Source organism: Parus major, chromosome 10 (assembly GCF_001522545.3).
Source record: "Parus major isolate Abel chromosome 10, Parus_major1.1, whole genome shotgun sequence".
NCBI classification, from domain to species: Eukaryota; Metazoa; Chordata; class Aves; order Passeriformes; family Paridae; genus Parus; species Parus major.
In genome coordinates this window covers 2,942,237-2,960,735 of record NC_031779.1, presented here as the reverse complement: position 1 = coordinate 2,960,735, position 18,499 = coordinate 2,942,237, and the positions used below count along the sequence as shown (strand labels likewise).

Below are 18,499 nucleotides of genomic sequence, written 5' to 3'. Positions count from 1 at the left end.
TTTTTTTTTTCTTTTTCTCATTTGTGCATTTAATTTTGTATTGAGTTAATTTGTTCCACTTAAACCACGGCTTACCACAGCAAACGGGTATTCTTAACTCTGCCGGTGTAATCTTTCTCAAACATGCACAGGACAATCTGCTGAATCAACGTAATCTCTAATCCGCTCGGTGTAATCCTGCAGCTGCTCGCTCCGGCGCCGTTATGTAATGCGGGCCTCTAGGGAAGGGAACGGAGCGGGGTGAGCGCAGCGCCCTGCGCCGCTCCGCCGCAGCGGGCGGGGGTCGCGGGCCCGGCGCGGGGGTCGCGGCAGTGGCGGCGCTGCCCGGCGGGGGCGGGGCCGGGGGCGCCGCTCGGCTCCCGGCCCGTAGTACTACAGCGCGCGCCGCCCGCCGCCGCGATTGGCCCGGCCGCGCCCGCGTGACGCGCGGCGGACGCACGCGCGCCCCCTCCGCTCCCGCGGACCGACCCGCGCGCCGGCCTCGCGTTTCCACGGCGACCCGGCAGTAACGGCGGGAGGCGCGCGCGGGATCGCGCGCGGGCGGCTCCCGGCTCCCTCCCCGCGCGGCCGCCGGTCCCGCGCGGGGCGCGCGCCGGGCGCTGGCGGAGCGGGTACCGCGGGCAGCAGGTACGTGCGGGGAGCCCCGGTCTGTGCCGTGCCCCGGGTACCGCGGGCAGCGGGGGTCTGTCGCGCCCCGGCGCGGGCAGCGGGTCTCTGCCGTGCCCGAGCTGCGGGACCATACCGCGTTCCGGCGCGGGCAGTAGGTCTGCGCCGTGCCCCATCGTGGCCGTGCGCGGCTCGGAGACACCGGTCCCTCCGCCTCCCGGGGCAGCCGCGTGCCCTGTCGCCCCCGGGGTCGGACAGAGCGGCTCGGCGGGCTCCCCGCGCTGCGGTGGTGGGGGCCGCGCTGGTGGGGGATCCCCTCCGCGGCGGACAAAGTTTGGCGGCGGGCACCGCCTCCCGCCAACTTGCTGCCTGTGGGGCCGGGGGCCTGAGGGCGCTCTGCCGCGGGCCGGCCTGCGGCGGAGCCTGAGCCCCCTCACGCGGGATCAGCCGAACCGCGGCCCGGCCGGGGCGGTGTGAGGGTCGCGTCAGCCTGTACTGCGGGGCCGCGGTGTCGCAGCCGGAGCGGCGTTACTCCTGCAGTGAAGGGGGCTGAGGGGGGCTCTCGGAGCTGAGGGGCGCCTCAAGCATCGCAGTTCCCCGGCACCGCTCGCCGGCGCGGCCCGCGCACCTCCGGACGGGCAGGGCAGGACAACTTCTGATGTACACATCCCGAATACGAGCAGCCCCGGTAATGCTTGAGCGTGAAAGTTGCTTTTATTGTCTGTGTGTGCAAACCCACCCAACGGCGTGGTGCCTCAGCAGTGACTTCACGCAAGAGTACTTTGTATCTGTAAGGTGCTGCATAGCTTTTTGGAAAACCCCTGTCTTGGAGCAGCATCATTGCTTGCCCCAATGAGAAAAGGAATAGTAGTTTCTTTTCTGGAATCAAAATCCTTTTAGAGTTCCCTTTACTAGGGAATTTTCGGTTTCCCTTCCATAAAATGTATTAAACTTAATAGGCCTTGTTTTGTTAGATTTGTAGAGGTGAAATCTAAATTGTGGGAATTGATGAGCTATAACGGGACAGTATGTCGTAATAACTTTTCTTAAAAGTAGCAGTACGTGAACATGCATGGTTTCTAAGCTTGTTAGTAAACTGAAGTTAGGGAAAGATTCTGCTAAGCGTGTCTCCAGAATTTCTTACATTCAGGTAAAAGAGCAAACCGATCTACAAGCTCTGTATTAGATCATGCACCTGACGCCAATTGTAACAGCTGCAGAAGATTGTATGTGTAGAAGTCAAATGAGTAATTGTGTAGGGGTATTTACAGCTGTGAATGCAATCAGCAGAGAAAGCTCATTTGTCTGAATGCAGGGCACCTGTTATAGGCACATGGTCAGAAACTACTGCCTTGCTATGTGACTCTTAGGAATCCTGCTATTTTTGCAACACTTATTACTGGAATTTGCACAAAGAAGGGTAAGCAACCTGTGTACTTTTAATGTACGGTAATAACATTAGTAACAAAGTGTGGATTAGATGAAACAATATTGATAATAATTTTTTGAAAGCTTCTGTGGAGATGCTGCAAGTTCCTGCAGGATGCTTGTTAAAGGGTTATTGCTAACACAGTCATGTTAGGTGGGGGTTATAAATTAGACTGCACAATAGTAGCACATAGGTGCTTTGCAATGAGATACTGCAATTAGCTTTGTGCACCCAGTGTCTTGTATGGGAAAAACGTGTGTCTTGCTATTGTGGTCAATGTCTGTCTTGTGAGGCAGAATACTCTGTGCAGAGAAGGGGAGGAATGCTCCTCATTTACAGAGGATGCAGAATAAGAAGCAAGGGTGTGCTGCTTCAAATGTGTTATGGTTCCTAAATGCTGGGAAGAGTGTTCCTCCAGTCAGTGAGGGGACTGTGTGAGCGAGGAGCCCGTTCCTGAAGCAATGCATGCACATACTCATCTTACTCGTTCCTTTATATTTCTGAACAAAGTGGAATTTTTGCAGCTCCATCCTGATGCTAGGTGTTGCGAAATTGTTTAGGGCAAGATGCTGTTTTTGCCTCAAGGGTGAAAAGAGGTGGGAATTGCACACAATTAAGTGATTAGCAGGTAGTAATTATGCTAAAGACAGCAGTGGACAGCAAGGACATGAGGCAAGAGTACACATCAGCTGTTTCAGCCACAGAACTGTACTAGGTGAGATAAATACCTGAACTCAACCTGGTTTATGAAGAGGCCGGTAAGAAAATTAAGGTGTGAACTACATATGCTTGCAGCGTGAGTACCAGTGCAAGCCTGCTACTCAACTGAAGTGTTTTCAGATTGTGACTGACAGCATAAATGCAGAACATAACACACAGTGTAGCTGTCTCCCCTCTCACTGTGCCTGTTCCCAAAGGTTAGTTGGCTGTAAGGCTGATTACAGATCTGAAGGTGCCCTGCACAAGACGCTTGCAGCTCATTACGCTTTGCCTCTCCTGGCCCCCAGTACTGTTGTGCTGTTACACCAGCTTGGGTTCAGTGGTGACTCTGCCAAACCTGGCTACCTGGCAGCTTGCTGTTTGTCTCTGATGGTCTCTACACTGCGGAGTCTGACACTGCAGTAATAGTGCATCACAGGTTACTTTTAGCAAGGAGGGACAGAACTAGCAAAATCTCCAGAAGGATGAAGCACATGGTTTCATTGTTACTACGTGTGATTAGTCAGTTAGGAGGAGAAACAGCATTGCCCTACGAGATCCTCACATGACTAAAATTTACATTCTTAAAATTTTGTGTCATCAATATGTGTTTAAATTAGTTGCATTGCCTGGAAATAGCTCAAGAATTAATTGAATTGTATTATGTAAGACAAAACTGCATATTTTATGAAAGCAACAAATGGGATTACTTCGGTTATGGTGTTGCTCAGCTAAACTGCTTCCTGGACAATGGGAATAACTAACAGAAAAAGTACTTATCCCTATGAGCACTGCAAAATCAAAATTGACGTAGGAGACTGAGCTGGATTCCTTTCTGCCACATTTGTTAACATCAAAAGTGTCATTAATGAAGTGCCATTTGAAGAGTCTGTGTTGCTAGTTGGTGTATGAGAGGACTGAGGTTTGATTCCTCCTTTTCCTCTCCTTGCTGGTTCTAGAGTGATACTGTTGCTGCTGAAGAATATTTGCCACTTAACAAGATGTTAAACTCTTGTTAGGTTCAGTTATATGAGGGGTAAGTCTGGAATCAGCAGTATTGAAAAATGGGGAGTTTTCAGTTTTTTGATTTGGAAAAAATTTCTGAACTTTTGGGAGTATTTTTGTAGTGTAGGTGGATATGAGCACACTTGGTGAAATGCCATTTTCAAGAGAAGTAGAGTAAAAGAATAGTAAAAGTTGGCTTCTTATTGCTCTGGGGTAGAACTTTACTGTTGTTCATTCTTTGGCTCTAGAGGTTCCTGTCCAAGGTGAATTTAAACCTTTTTTCCTCCAAATTCTTAGGTGGTGTGTTGTTGGCAGGGTTATGTCAGTCTCTGTCATATTTCAGCCCACCCATTTGCTGGGCTTAGGATTTGGTGTGACAAATTGATGTATTAGGGTTTAATTCTTAATTTAGTTACAAAGTCCCAGTGAAGCCTGTTACTTTCATGTAATCCCATGGAAATCACTGGGTTTGCATGGATGGAGTGAAGTCAGCCCTTCTTGTAAATTCGAGTAGCAGTGGAGGTTTTCTAACGATACTTGTTAATAATGCTCATCAACTGAGCATTATAAAAATGCAACATCAGCTTATTTATTGATTTATTCCTCTGTCTCACTTGCATTTTATCATATGTTTCAACTAAAATTCCTTTGGGGCAATTTTTGTATCTTTACTTGCAACTGTAAAGCACTGTGTGAGCCTATAGTATTACACACAAATGAAACTATCTTTGAAAATATATGTTCAAATCCATTTGTTGTAGAGTTAGACCTGTAAGTCAGCAAATACCTGATTTAGGGTTGTGCAGATACAGTTCTGTGTTATGAGCCACCGTGCTCACTGAATGAGGCAATGATTTGCAGGAAGGAGATGTGATCTTAATAGTTGAGAGGAGGATTAATGCAAATGGAGCTAAAGGTTGTTTTAAACATGGTGCTTCTGAATTTTCAAGAGCTTTACTTTAAGCCCAAATAACCTTCTTGCAAATTAGTTTCTAACATGGAACCCCTTGGTATTGGGAGGCTTAGCCCCTTTTGTGTGTGTGTCTGGTTTGGGTATTTTTTTTGTAAAATTACAATACCTCGAGGTATAAACTTCCCTTGTTGACTTTAAAAAATCCCTAAATGGGATTTGAGCCTTCAGAGGTGATTTCTAATTCAGGTAATGGCCTTACTTGGTAAGGTTGTTACTGGATGAGCAAGGGGAAGGACCTTTGGGTTCTGTGCTTTGTGTAGGGGAACAACAGATGAAGTCTGACCTGTTCCACCCTCCTTTCTGCTCTGTGTCCTGCCTCTGCTTTTTAGCCTCAGCAGCCTCCAGTGCTCACAGCACACTTGCCTCTGTTCTGTCAGAGGTAGCAGGTGCCCAGCCCTTGTGTACAGGGAGTTTGTGTCCATTTGGATTGGCTTTTGAGAGGCCACCAAATACTTGATTAAAAAAAAAGCAAGCAGCATAGGAAAACAGTTCAGTTTAACTTGAATGGATTGCCATGAGACAAAGAGCATCTCTGCTGTTCCAGGGAACTTCAAAGGCTGCCTGCAGACGAGGCAAGTGTCAGAGCTTCTCAAAAAAGTTGTGAAAGTCTTTGTAGTGGAAAGTGTTATGTGTCTGATATTTAAGTGTGCCTACCAGGTTTTTCCACTAATAGAAAATGAAAATTCATGTATAAAAATAGCAAAATACAAGGTTTATTGAAGTTAGTGAGACTTTTACTGTTGAATTATTTTAAATTTTTTCCTTCAATGCTTTTGGTCAAGTTTATCAAATAATTTCTTACAGAAAAGCAACTATTTGGACTACCAATGTAGCTGATGATGCAAATGTAAAGAAAGCTCTTCTTTAAGTGAACTAAAGAGCTCCTGTCTGTAATAATTAAAGTTAGCAAACATACAGGATGTAAACATGGGGCATGTGGTGTGTCTCAGCAAGCAGTGCATAATTTTTCTCTGTATATAATAGCTGCCTGCATTTTACAACCCACATATAGTAGATAATTGCATTTTTATCTGTGATGGTAAAAGTAGACACCTTTGAAAGCAACTTTTTAACAGGAAAGTGAGATATGGATAAAAGTTCACATTAATTGCACAAGTATATTTAAAAAAGCCAATCTGAAAGATTTTTCTTGCACATATTTGATGTTTTTCTTCTGTTACTAGCTGCCACCTCCAGAAATCTGAATGCTTTCTTTTTTTCTTTTTTTTTTTCTGTTCAGACTTAAGAAGAAGAACTTTCAGAGCAGGGGCAGTAGTATAATTAAACAGATATGTTTAACTTGGAAAGGTGTTATTTTTAGGACTAGCTCAAAAGGGCAGGTACTCCTTGGAGACATAATATGGCCAGATTGTCTCCTCCAACTAAAGAGCAGTACAAGACATAGGCAGCATCAAGGTTTACTTAAAAGTTTTTGACAATGTGTTATCTCTGGGCAAAAAAAAATTGAGAGAAGGCTGTGGAGTGAGCACAACTTCTGAGCCTCTGGGCTCTTGATGCTTCGTTAAAAAGAGTGCAGCTTCCAGAGGGGCTGCCCCATGGAGGGGAAATCCTTGTTCCCTTTCAGGGCTATGCTGGTGCTGGTTCCCTTGCCCATGCTTGTGCACTGGCTCCTCTCAGGAATGCACCACTGCTGGCTGAAGCAGCCTCCCAGCAAAGCTTGTGCTGCACACAGCCGCTGTTCTGAGCTGCCCTAATCGCTGCTCCCCTGAATTCAGATCCTGAGCTGCAAGGAGCAGCTAAGTTGGTGTGTGCTCTTGGTAGGAAAGGGTGTGTACATTAACTAATGGGTACACTGCAGAGATATTTTTCTCCTTACTCTCTGTTCTTTTTTTGTGGTTCACATTTGCTCACTTTTCCACCTCTGAGCAAAGGGGAGCATATGGCAGTGTGCTGTCCATCTGGTTGCCACTTACTGTGAAATCATTACACAGGCAAATTTGGCCCCATCTTGAATTTCTTAGGTAGGTAAAACTGTTACTAGAATGACAGTTGAAGTGTTTATACTGAGCTGTAAATGTGAATTTAGTGCAGAATGAACACAAAGGGCTCTTTCTGAATATTTTCAATCTTCTACATTAAAAACCAACTTGTGCTATGCTAGTATTTAAAGCGAATGAGGCTGGGATCCTCATTGTGAACAGTAGACTCTTCAAGTATGGATAAAAGACAAGTCCTGTCCCAGAGGATTTGCAGTCTAAATAAATTTTAATGAGAATAAAGTGAATGGTGATAGGTGCTTAGGAACCCCTTAGTTATAGAGATAATACTGTATGTATGTCATAAAAAATTGCATTGAAATTTTTGCATCCTAGCACAAGCTTGTCACAGAGTCTCTTGAAATGCATAGCTGATGTTAATTCATGTCTTGTGCATTTTGGGTATACCTAGGTATTTATTGTTTACCTGCATATCAAAGATCAACACTGGCAAAAAGAATTCTTACTGCCCTTGGCAACATGAGGACATGTACAGTCTTGTTATCACATTTCACATTGCAAACATTGAAACAGTAATAACCTATCTTTCCTCTATTTTTCTAAAGGAGTACCACTGTAAAAAACAATTATGTGATATTTATGCTATAATATTCTGATACCTTATCTGCAGACTAGAGTACTTTCTACAGCATTTTTTAAATTAGATTTATTTTATACTTAAGAGGGTTAACTTTTGTACGTTTTCTGTTGTGTGAGTCAAGAGCTTGTTTTTCATGTAGCCACATGGAAAGGTCTATATTTTTTAAATTGGAACAAGTAGAAAATAAGTCAGAAAAAAGTAATTTATCTGAAACAATCTTCCTTGCTGTTTGGATCAGGGATCCTCACTTTTGATTGTTACATGCATATTTATTATATAGTACTGCTGCAGTGATTCCACTGTGATACGTGATGTGAAAGTGCTTGTGGGCTGGAAGGAAGAGTTTTGTCTTTGTGGAGGAGAGTTGCTAGAGTTTGTTCACTGCATTCTTTAAAGTTTTCATTTTGTTTTGAACAGAAGTGCAGTCAAATTTTTAAATATTGTAAGTATTGAAATTTTTTGCCTTTTTTTCTTCCTTCCTAAATAGGCAAGAGCCTATTTAATGGGCTATAGATAGCTTTATGAAAAACTTGTGCTCTGTACTGCAACATGCAATGAGATAAGTTCATTTTAAGTTTTCAAAAAAAAAACTCCTGAGTTTGAGATTTTCTCCAAAGGATCTGTTTTTGAACAGATATTTTCTGCATAAGTATGTCTTTCTAGTATTTTAAAATGGCAATTCAAATGTTGGTACACAGCAGTGAAGTGGAAATTCTGAGTAGATTTGGGGAGAAAATATTTCATGGCTGCTATTAGAGTCTAGTGAGAGCTGTGATCATCTCCTGGTGATCTACAGCCGAACACCTGTTATAGCAACAACTGTGGGCAGCCAGCTCTGCTGACACTGAACACCATGGGCTGCTCAATCCCTGCTGAGCTGCACCTTGCACTGCTCTGTTGAGTGACTTCTGCTCTGTGGGTTTTTTTTTTTCAAGTTTGAAAGAAGAAGAAGGAAAAAAGGAGGGGTGGAACAGAAAACTTTAGAACTTTTCTTTTAGCCCCAGTTCTTTAGCTCAGAACATCAGAGGGTATTTCCTAGTAGTAGCTGGGGTTTTTAAATGCATAGCGTCATATGACTTATATTGAAGTTTTCTGGAATATATTTTATTTTGGATTTTGTTGTAGGAAAAAAAAAATCTATGATGAATATAAATGTGGCATGCTGAGTGAGATCTGTGGACATCTTCACCAAACTTGTCTCCCTGCTATTGTTTCTTAATGTGGAAATGAGGAAGGATTCCTTTAGTAGTTTGCTTCTCATGAGATAGAAGTAACTGGTAAGGCAGTTTCTATCTGGTTTTAGAAGTCAGAATAGTCACCATAATGACTGACATTTGAAAAAGATTATATTTAGTTAAAGATTCTAAAGGTTTTTAGTTTAATGATACTGGCCATCTTCCTGCATCTATTATTCTGCTGTAGAAAAAGAAGTAACTGTTGTGCAGGTAAAAAGCCATGGTTCTAGACAAGCAAGAGACTGTAACAGTTGTCTTGAAGTGCTGCTTTTAGGCTGGTACCCTGGCTTCTTATCCTGCCAGAATGCAGGAGTTTTGATGTGTAAATGAAAGTATTCTTTGAAATTCTGGGAAGGCCTGGAGTGCCAGGCAAAGGATTCCCTCATGAGCCCATGGAATAGGAGCTCAGGGACTGTTAAAACCCTTTGAATCTCGAGCTACGGACTCTGTCCGGTTGTAAGGGTGACGTTTGGTTTATTAATTACATTCTCTTGATTAAAAATGCTTGTCAGCAGCTCCCTTGTGTTTTTCTGAAATTTGGGAGTGACGGAAAGAAACCTGGGGTTTTTTCCATTAGCAGTTGGATATTTTACCTGACTGCACCATTTCATTCTGAAGTATATATAGGTTTGTTGCTTTTGAAGAACTACTTTCAGTGTAAGATTTCCCTTTTTCTGGGGAAGAGATTGCAGTCCGAGTAGCTGGTAGCCTGCCAAAGCCCGAATCTGAAAGCACTGGGTACAGTGAACTAGCAAAAAAAGACTGATGGGTTATTTGTTTGAAGCATTTGGAAATGCAGACAGGTCTCAGAGTGCCCAGGTGACTGGCAGCAGCTGGGATCTGATTGATGTTTGCTGGGTTAAATGAAGTAAGTGTATCTCTAGTAAGAAGGGTTCCACAGCCTCATCTAAGAGCGCTGTTAACTGGTGCTTTTTCAGGCTGCCTTGATGGAGAGATCTCATGAACTAAGTGAAGACGTGAAGTCAGCGAGCTTTCTTCTGCTTCATGCCTCCAAATGAGGATTAAGGTATTGGGGACAAATTGACTGGGAAATACAGGTTTGCACAGTTCATTTTGTCAAGAGAGAGATGACTTTATGCCCTAATGCCTCTGTATTTCACAAGCTTTAAAAATCACTTTTAAACATACTCTCTTTTTTGTTGGTGGCTGTGTGGGGCAGGAGCTTTCTCTCCTGGTAATGTCTAATGAAATTAAATACCTATATTGGTTATAATATTATCATAAGGCAATGCCAAGTGTTCTTTCCTAGAATGAAGGTAGAAAAAAGGGAAGGCCAGTGTTCAAAATATTAAATTATAAAATGGAGGATTTGGTATTGGAAGAGAAACTGATAGCAGTGGTACTTTCCTTCCGATGGCCATCTGATCTCGTAGCTTTTGCTGGTTGTGTTTAAATGGTTTAACAAAGCACTTCAGTCTGAAAAAGGCTGTTTTTCTCTTAATTTCACTGAGTATATAAAGCATACTGCATGAACAACATTTGGCAGAAGAGGAGCAAAATGTATCTGAAACCTTTAATTATATGCTGTAGGCAGCACTGTCTAGGTCAGAAGACACCATATTATCAAATAACATATTACAGGCATTCAGAACTTGCACAGTAGCTTGATTATTCAGTGAATAATTGGTCTTTGTTAAGCAGATAATGGCACTGTTTGCATTCAGAGCCTAGGTTTGAAGTATATGACATAGAATATTTGTATTTTAAATCATCTGTTATCCAGCGGATGTAAGAACTAAATAGAACAGAGTTCAGTAAAAGCTTTTGGGGTGGTAAAACTTCCTCTTATGCTGTGCATGCCTCACTGACTGTATCATACCTGCAGTTCTGAGGGTGTTAAAGAAATTTTTTTTGTTCATTGAATTTAATTTTGTATGGGTGTTTGCAGCAATGCTTGGGACCATATTGACTGTTTAAACATAGACCATATTAAAAACCAAACTGAAAATGCCCTGAAGAATAAAACAGTTTGGAAGCTTTCCAAAGTGCTGGTGTGCAGAAAGGGAAGAAAATAAATAGTGAAGGAGAACAAGAGTATGATTAAGACAGGCAAATAGGATTTATGAGAGAAATGCCATGTCTTTCTGTGTCACACACCACACCTTAAATTGCTTATCTAGAGGAGAGGAAGTATTTCTGCATTACGAATATTTACTCAGGGTTTTTAATCCTTAAAGATTCCAAGGAGGAATATGAAATTATTGACTGCAGTGTCAATAGCTGATATTTTTACAAATGTGTCAGGAATATGAGCTCAAGTAAGTTCGCAGGTTCCTTGGGCACTGGTTTATGTAAGCTTATGTTTGGAAGTGACTGTCAGCTTGCTAGAATCCCCAGTGCTACAGTACTCTGTTTTGTACAAGCTGGGGAGCAGGTATGATGAACACACCTTTTTCATCTGGGTTTTATCTTACTTTCTTTCTCCTTAGATGGAGTTTAAAAGAAAACCAGTAAGGTGATAAAATTATTGCCTTGAAGGGCAACAAAAGTGATCAAACCCACCCAAAGTAATAGTTTTTTGTATCAAGTGCAGCATAGTCAGCTGATCAAAACACATGTTCTCTATCTGTGACTGTTTAGCCTGCAGAAGATCAGCCTGCCTTGCAGTAGAGAAGTTGTATTTTCTGTATGAGCTGGATGCCCATTTGAGCTGTGATCAGCACTCTGCCTTCCCTAAGGAGATGGCAGTGATTGTAGCATTTATCATACATAAAGGAATCCGTCTTGCTCTATATATCTGCCAAAAGACACGTGAAAAATAAAGAACAAGGCAGCAGCATCCATGATCTCAGTAACCTCTCAGACAACAAGACTGATGGTGAACTAAGGAAATCACTTCTCCACTTTGCACCCGAGCCCCATATTTAGCCACAGCAATAGTTTTGAGTTGGGCTGATTTAGAAGGCTGGCTGTAAAGGAATCTGCTGGCAGAATGTTGGCTGAAAGGTTTATGTAGTGCATGAAGCTGTTGACCTGTGTTGCAGGAACATGAACCTCCAGGTGAAAATGAATTCTTGTTCATAACAGAAATTAACTACCTGGATAGAGTACTGAAAAGTTACTTGAAAATTAAATGACATAGTGGGCAAGAGTTGGAATTTTTGGTGTTCAGGGAAAATTTGTAGTGCATACAATTGTTTTAATAAAAGCAGGGAGTTTGTCTGGGTTATTTAGGATTGAAAAAAGCACAGAATGTAATGCGTGTTCTGCTATCATCAAGCAGCCCTGTGACTGAAGCAGAGACATAAAACCAAGGGCAAAAGTTCTATTTAGGGAAGGAAAGATGGAGCAGATTCAGTTGCAGAGCACCTTTTTCATGGAAAAGCACTGAATATTAGAATTGTGCTTTAGTCCTCTGCTCTATAACATGTAGCAAAAATGATGGATTGGTGATTCTTCTGACTTGGCAAAATTAGGGCTGCTCCGTGGAAAATGCAGCAAAAGAGCCTCAGAGGCTGCTCTGGGTATGCTCACAGATTTGTGCTCCAAAGAGAAGTGCGTGCCTTTGCAAAGAAAGGAGAAACAAAGGACTTACAAGCCAAGATCAAAATAAAAAATGATGTATAAAAGATGCCATACATGACCTGTTTTTCAGTTCTCTGCTAAGGGCAATGAAGCTGCATGGTATGTAATTTCTAATGATATTCCTTGTATCAAGCAAAACGTTCCCTTCATTTTTCCCCTCTAAGGACTGAAGTGTAAGCATTCTTGTGATTTGAGCAAGGACAGATCTATATGGAGCAGCAGCAGCTACTGGACCTACATGCTGGACCGAGCTGCTTCCCTTGTTGCCTGTCATCATGTGTGGTGTCAAGGTTTTTAATTGATGCTAATTGCTAATTTAATATCCAAATGAAAGGATGGATGAAAACATTTGTATGTGCATAGCTAGAGTTTGTGTACCCCCCGTGCAAGCAGTGTTGCAGTGTTTCCAAGCTTAGATTTTTGATAGTTTTGTGTTTGTTTTGGTACATGGATAAGTGCATGTTTAAATTAGTTTTCATCTTTTCTCTGAGATACAGTTTTGCATTTTTGTAATAATTTATAAGTGATTGTTAAGTTATATACTTTACAACTGAAGTGTTGGAGGAAATCATTCAGGCATGGGTTTTTAATGAAACAGTATCTAGTAACAATGTTCACTATTACAATTTATTTGCCTAGAAAATGCTACTAAGTTTTTCCCTTAAATAAGAAGGTAAGGTCTCTTTCCCTTCCCCAGTTTTCACAAATTTCAACACTGTATCTGCTGACAAAGTGAGTAGGTGGGGTTAGGAAAAGCATTTCAGCCAGGTGGACTTTTTGTTATTATCTATAATGTGTTTATGTACATGTGGATCCTGTGATTTTTCTGCCTGCTGGGCTCTCATTAAGTTCATACTGCTGTAGAGCTTCGAGTTTGATTTGTGCTTTCCACCAAGTTGTCTCTGGGATAGCCTCTCATTCCACTGATTTGCTGTGATATTTTTATGCTAACTGTAGCAAAAGGAGATGTTTAAGGTGAAATATAAGAATTCCAAATGTGCTTTTCATCTTCTGGACACAAACTGATACAGCAAAGGGGAGAAAAGTCAGCATAATGTGACCAGCCATCTCTGTAAGTTGTTGATGGAGCAGAGTTTGAGAACATCTGGACTGTGAAACGCACCTCTTGAACTTTCATTGATTGGTTCCTTGGGCTGCCAGCCGAGAAGTGTATTTTTAGATACTTGCAGCAAATCTTATTGCATGTGAAAGAATGCCAGATCCATAGTTCATCAGCTGCTGTTTTTCAGTAAGTACAGAAAATGGATCTGGGTTTAAGTTAAATAGTTAATTTGGTGCTGCGTTGCAGAGTGCAGTTTGTACCTGAGTTAGCTTTAAATTGGGCCACCTGGCAGCTAGTCCCAAAGCCCAGCACAAGCTGTGCTAGTCCTGAGTGCTAATCCAGGTAGGAAAACTACTGGCCTGGACACACTAAAGCAATCCTTTCTTTCACTTAGCCATGGCCTCTGAAAGCAGAGATGGGGAAAATGTGTGTGTTTAGTTTTTATGACTCACCATTTATTTTTTACCAGAATAAAGGGAGGCATATTAATTTAATGGAAAATGAATGGATTGACTCCTTATATGAGTGAAATGTGATGCATGTTATAGTTACATGGTGCACTAGAGTACACTATTCCTTGGGACTTTTGAAATGGGGCACATTCTCGTTAAAAGCAGGAGAAAACAGTCCTGCCCTCTAGCTGTGTTCTCTGTCTGCAGCTGTAGCAGTGGGCAGGGCAGTGGTGAAATGTATGTAAAGTGTGGGGCTGCATGAAATATCTAATCTCACTGGTTGCCCTGGTCCCATCACATTCCTGAAGGATTCTGCTCTTGATTGATGGTGAACTGTGGTTTGGCCTGCCTGGATTTTTGCTGCCTGAGGCTGCTTCTGAGTGGCATTATTCTCTGAAGCTCATGACACTTGCTTTGGACACCTCTCTGTTTTGTGCTCAGTAGAAGAGCATTTCAAATATTACCGGCTCTTGAAATTATGTGTTAATGGAATATGTTGTCAAAACCTTGTTAATCTTTGATTCAAGACAGAAATTTTCCTATCCTGAAGCATTCTCTGTTTCTCATGCTGTCTGTCGTGCAATTTCACCTGACAGGTCCTCTGTTCAGCATCAGTGTGGTAGGTCCATTAAACCAGCCTATGTTGATAAGGTATTTAATCTTTACTTGTTCAAAACTGTGATCTTATTACTGCAAATGATGCTTCAAATTAGATTAAGTACTTTGGAACAGGGGTTATATAATTTTGAAAACCACCTTCTAAATCACCTAATGTGTTTCTAAGTAGTATATGAATAACTAAAGTATGGGCCAACTTTCTTGTGTTCATTTCTGTTAATTTCTAGGACCTTAAAAATCATAGGATTCTGCTTGTCCTTTTGGTGTCTTTCCCATTGTGGCCCACAGTGGAGTTTGCAGTGGACTCCTTTGTCAGCTCTCACTGAGAGCAGATGCTTGGGACCATTTGAAAGCTTTCTACCCTCCACTTTTCAAGTGTTGTGAGCTCTACAGTTCATAACCTGTAAATTGTCAACATGGTTTTTTAAAAAAGTTATGTTGAGAGTGAGAAGAGTTAAAGAAGAGAATGTTTTACTAAGGACCAGTGTTTTGGAGTGATGAAGATGAAAAATGAAGGATCACAAGATACTCCCCCTTTAAATCCCATATTGGTCTTTGCAGAAGAATGTCTCATTTCTAGTGCTTGTTTTTACAGTGACAAGTGCAGTAAATCTCTCACTTGATGCCAGTATCATCTTAATTCCTTGCAGATATTCTTGGCTTATTGGAAAATTTGAATTGATTTTGATTTTTATATTTCTGATTCAAATAAGATTTCGATTAATTTTATTTTTTGAATATTTTCATATATATCTAAAAAAACTTAAACAACCTACACTTGCAATAGTGGAGGCTTTTTTTTCTATTGGAAAGGGCAGAATTTTTACCAACAGGAAGGTAGACCAAAAGTCAGAAACTTGAACAGTAATCCAGATTTAGCATCTGTTTCCTATGTGGTCTTGGATTTTGTGTTTAGTTAGGGAATACATATTCAGTAGCTTATTTAAATTCTGTTGAAGGTGCTGGCGATTCTTTGGCTGAGTTTGATGGATTGTTTAGCAGATGATGGTTGGGTTGAAGGGGTTAGTGCAATGGTGGTATACAAAATATTGCTGAAAATTTTCACAGCTGTTTTGCCAGCTCTTCTTGATTTAAATCTAGAAGCTAATATAGCTGTAGCTTCTTTGCTTTCATCTGTCTGTTTTGAACATATTTTTCTGAGTTCCCTATCTCCTAAAAATGTTTAATGACTAGGCTGGTAAAGTAGTTAGTTTTGGAGGTTTTTTATTTTTAATAAAGATGAATTGATAAATCTTAACAAAAGCCTGTATTTGCAGCTGTAACAGTCATGGTTCTGTTACAAGCAGGTGACTGGTACATGTTATAGGTTGAAGAGCAAAAGTGTGTTTTATTTATATCTTGACATTTGTTTACTGTTCTGGGGCTTGCATTGCAGTATGGATCCCTTGCATAACCTTTGCTTGAAAAGCATCCTTTTATCTGCTCATTGTATTAGACAGAACCTCCTTATTGGATATGGGTCATGGGACTTGAAGTAGTAAAGAAGATACTGCTGAAATAGAGCTGAGGAGGGTGGCAGGATGACTGCTGAGCTGGGTCACACAGTGACCAAAGATTTTCTGCCTGCGTGGTGCCACAGAATACTGAAGGATAGAGGACAAAGGTTTTTTTGTGAAGCAGTGTGGTTGGGGTTTCCTGTTTTCTTTATCATCTTCTGTTTTGAAGAAAACAGTTACTAAACAGAGCTTTTTAAAACGTGTTTTATATATTCCCAGTGCTGAGCTCTAGGGTAGAAGAGTTTGCATAAGCTTCATTGTACATTTCTTCAGCAGACACTGTCATGTGTGATAGAAGTGATCACAGAAAATTATTGTATCTCCTTTAATAGCTATTTGCTATAATTATTTAATACACTGGCAAAAGCCACTGAGGTCTGATTTGAAGTTAGTGCCAGGTGTTTTAAATGAGAATAACTTGTCTCCATCATCTCCCTAACTGCAAAGGAACTACTACGGCAGTATATTGAAAGAGCAGCCTAGGAATTGACATGCACGACTTTTAATTGAAAATACAAGAGAGGTTTGTATATGCTGTTTATTTCTTCCCATTTTGTTGGGTAGATATATTGGGTAGAACAGTTCCTGCAAAGTTTACTTGTGGAATTGCTGGAGAAGCTGAAGGCAGGTCTCTTTCTGTGCATGTCCCTGCCCTGTATTTTCTGGCAGTGGTGTCAGTGACAGCAGGAGCTTGCTGAGGCAGGACCTCAGGGATTCTTGGGGCCTCTTCAAGAAGACCAGCTCCCAGGCAGGGATCCATTTGCTGCTAGATCAGTTTGCTTTCCCTTATCGTTGTGTCTCATCACTACAAGAAACTTTTCTAAGGCAGGGAAAGTCTGTCTGTTTGTTTGTTTGTTTTTTCACTCATTCTTTCCCTCCTCCATGAAGGAAAAACTGGTGTCCAGGAAGCCATGGTCTAGTCCTGTGAAGGCACCTGAAGTGGCATTCAGGCACTAAAGTCCAAACAGCTGAAACAGCATCAGAGCATTAACATTTCTGTTTGAACCATGGTGCATATTTTATCTGCCTCCAAGATATTACTGTTCTTACAGTGCCTCTCACTTGCTCATGTTCTTCTGGGGCTGTAGTTTTACCACGTGTCTTTAGGTCTGTGGTTCAAAGTGCATTGCAGAAACCTGAGGGAATGCTGAGGTAAATTTTATATCTGAATCCCAGAGTACCATCCTCTTTGCTTCACAACATAGATTTCTTAGTATGTTAGCAGTAGCACCAAATTAGTGTGCCACAGGAAAAGCTGGTTCCAGGCTTACAGTTTTGAATCACAATAAGATTGATTTCCTAGTGAAAAGTGAACTTTGTGAGCCTTTAGCAATTGAGAAGTTGATTTTAAGTTTATCTGGATGCTACAGTGGAAGAGCACAAGCTGGCAGTTCTCCCCTCTAAATCAAAGGGAGTTCATGGGTGGGTGTTTTTGCATCTTCTTTGAAATTTATTCAGTAGCTTGTGATGCTTTGCATTTCCTCATGTGACAAGAATATCAGTCCTCTCTGTTCTTGCAGAGTTTAAAAGAGATGAGGGCTGGGCAGGGATGGATCTTAGCTATTCTTGAGAGGAAAAGGATAAATGGGACATCTTTACTTTCCATGTATGTTTATTACCAGTAGCTGAATACATTTTAATATGTATTTATATGAATAAACAAATAGCTTCATTCTGAAGGAATTCTGCATGCCTGTGCAGATTAAATGCTTTTTAACATTTTCAGAAAGTATTTCTCTTGCATACTTCATTGATCCTTCTTGTATTCAAGTACTTCTAGTAAAAAAGTGCCCTCGCTTCCTATCCCTTTTCCAGGTCCAATGGGAAGAACTGTTGCCTTGTTTAATTTGTAGTGCACAGACCAGGCAGACTCTAACCATTCACAGACCATGTGTGTGTCCCCTGTGATGTGTTGAGGCTCAGTTAGAGGTGAAGGGGAAGGCACAGTGCTGCAGGTGGGAATCTGCTCCAGCTGACAGGGCTGCACTGGCTGCTTCACAGGACTGGCTGGGCTGGGCCTTCTTGCACACAGCTTGGACCAAGTCCCTCACCATCAGTACTTTGTGGCAGAAACCTGGCCTGTAATTTGCAGTAAGTGCATTCCATCACCTGCTGAGGGGACCAGGGTGACCGGGTTAAATGCACCAGACATTTATTAAATAATGGCTATCAGTACTCTGCATGCTGTAGTAAGGTAGTTAAATCTTGCCTTTTAGGCACTCGGTGATCAGGAAGGACTGTGCCAGCCAAAAGCAGTACAGCTGTCGAGTCCCTGTCCCTCTGTGAAATAACTTGCCTCTGAAGTACAAGGCAGATGTGAATTCAAAAATTTTAATGTGATTTTGCAGAGTGGAGTTTATCCTATGTACATCACCAGGATTAAATGCTGCAATTATTCGTAAATTTGCATTCAAAAGAGCTGGGCTGTTTGTTTCCAAAAGCTGAATTACAAAGCATAACACTGTCCAAGAAAAGAGGGATAAATTTCACACCAACGGGCTAATTGTTATATGCTTGCTTTTAAGATACACAGTAAAACCATAACTTCATATAAATTTATTGCATTTTGTCTGGAAGGTTGCCTATAATACTTACCAGGAATGACAAAACATAGATATTTCTCACAAATATAGTTATGATTTGGTTGGTTCTTAGAATGAAATCTTTTGTTCCAGATGCTTGTTTTGATTTGTTTAATTATTGGATTTAGTACACATCTAGTTCAGTTTGTTTTGATTCTGTTCTGCTGATTATGTGA

General features: G+C 41.6%; 2 protein-coding genes across 4 annotated transcripts in view; one reads left to right on the top strand and one right to left on the bottom strand.

Annotated features, from left to right (window-relative positions):
• Positions 1–18,499, bottom strand: part of NRG4 (neuregulin 4) — a 45,204-nt gene that overhangs the window by 20,559 nt on the left and 6,146 nt on the right. For 2 of the 3 annotated variants that reach the window (XM_033517075.1, XM_015638679.2), the window contains exon 2: positions 76–218. The exons of the other annotated variant lie outside the window; for it this stretch is intronic. The gene's annotated coding sequence lies outside the window, so the exon portion shown is untranslated. The remainder of the gene's footprint in view (positions 1–75; positions 219–18,499) is intronic. 3 annotated transcript variants of the gene reach the window in all.
• TMEM266 (transmembrane protein 266) overlaps positions 1,349–18,499 on the top strand; it is an 81,702-nt gene continuing 64,551 nt past the window's right edge. Inside the window, exons 1-2 of the mRNA XM_015638671.2 lie at positions 1,349–2,026; positions 9,484–9,572. The gene's annotated coding sequence lies outside the window, so the exon portion shown is untranslated. The remainder of the gene's footprint in view (positions 2,027–9,483; positions 9,573–18,499) is intronic.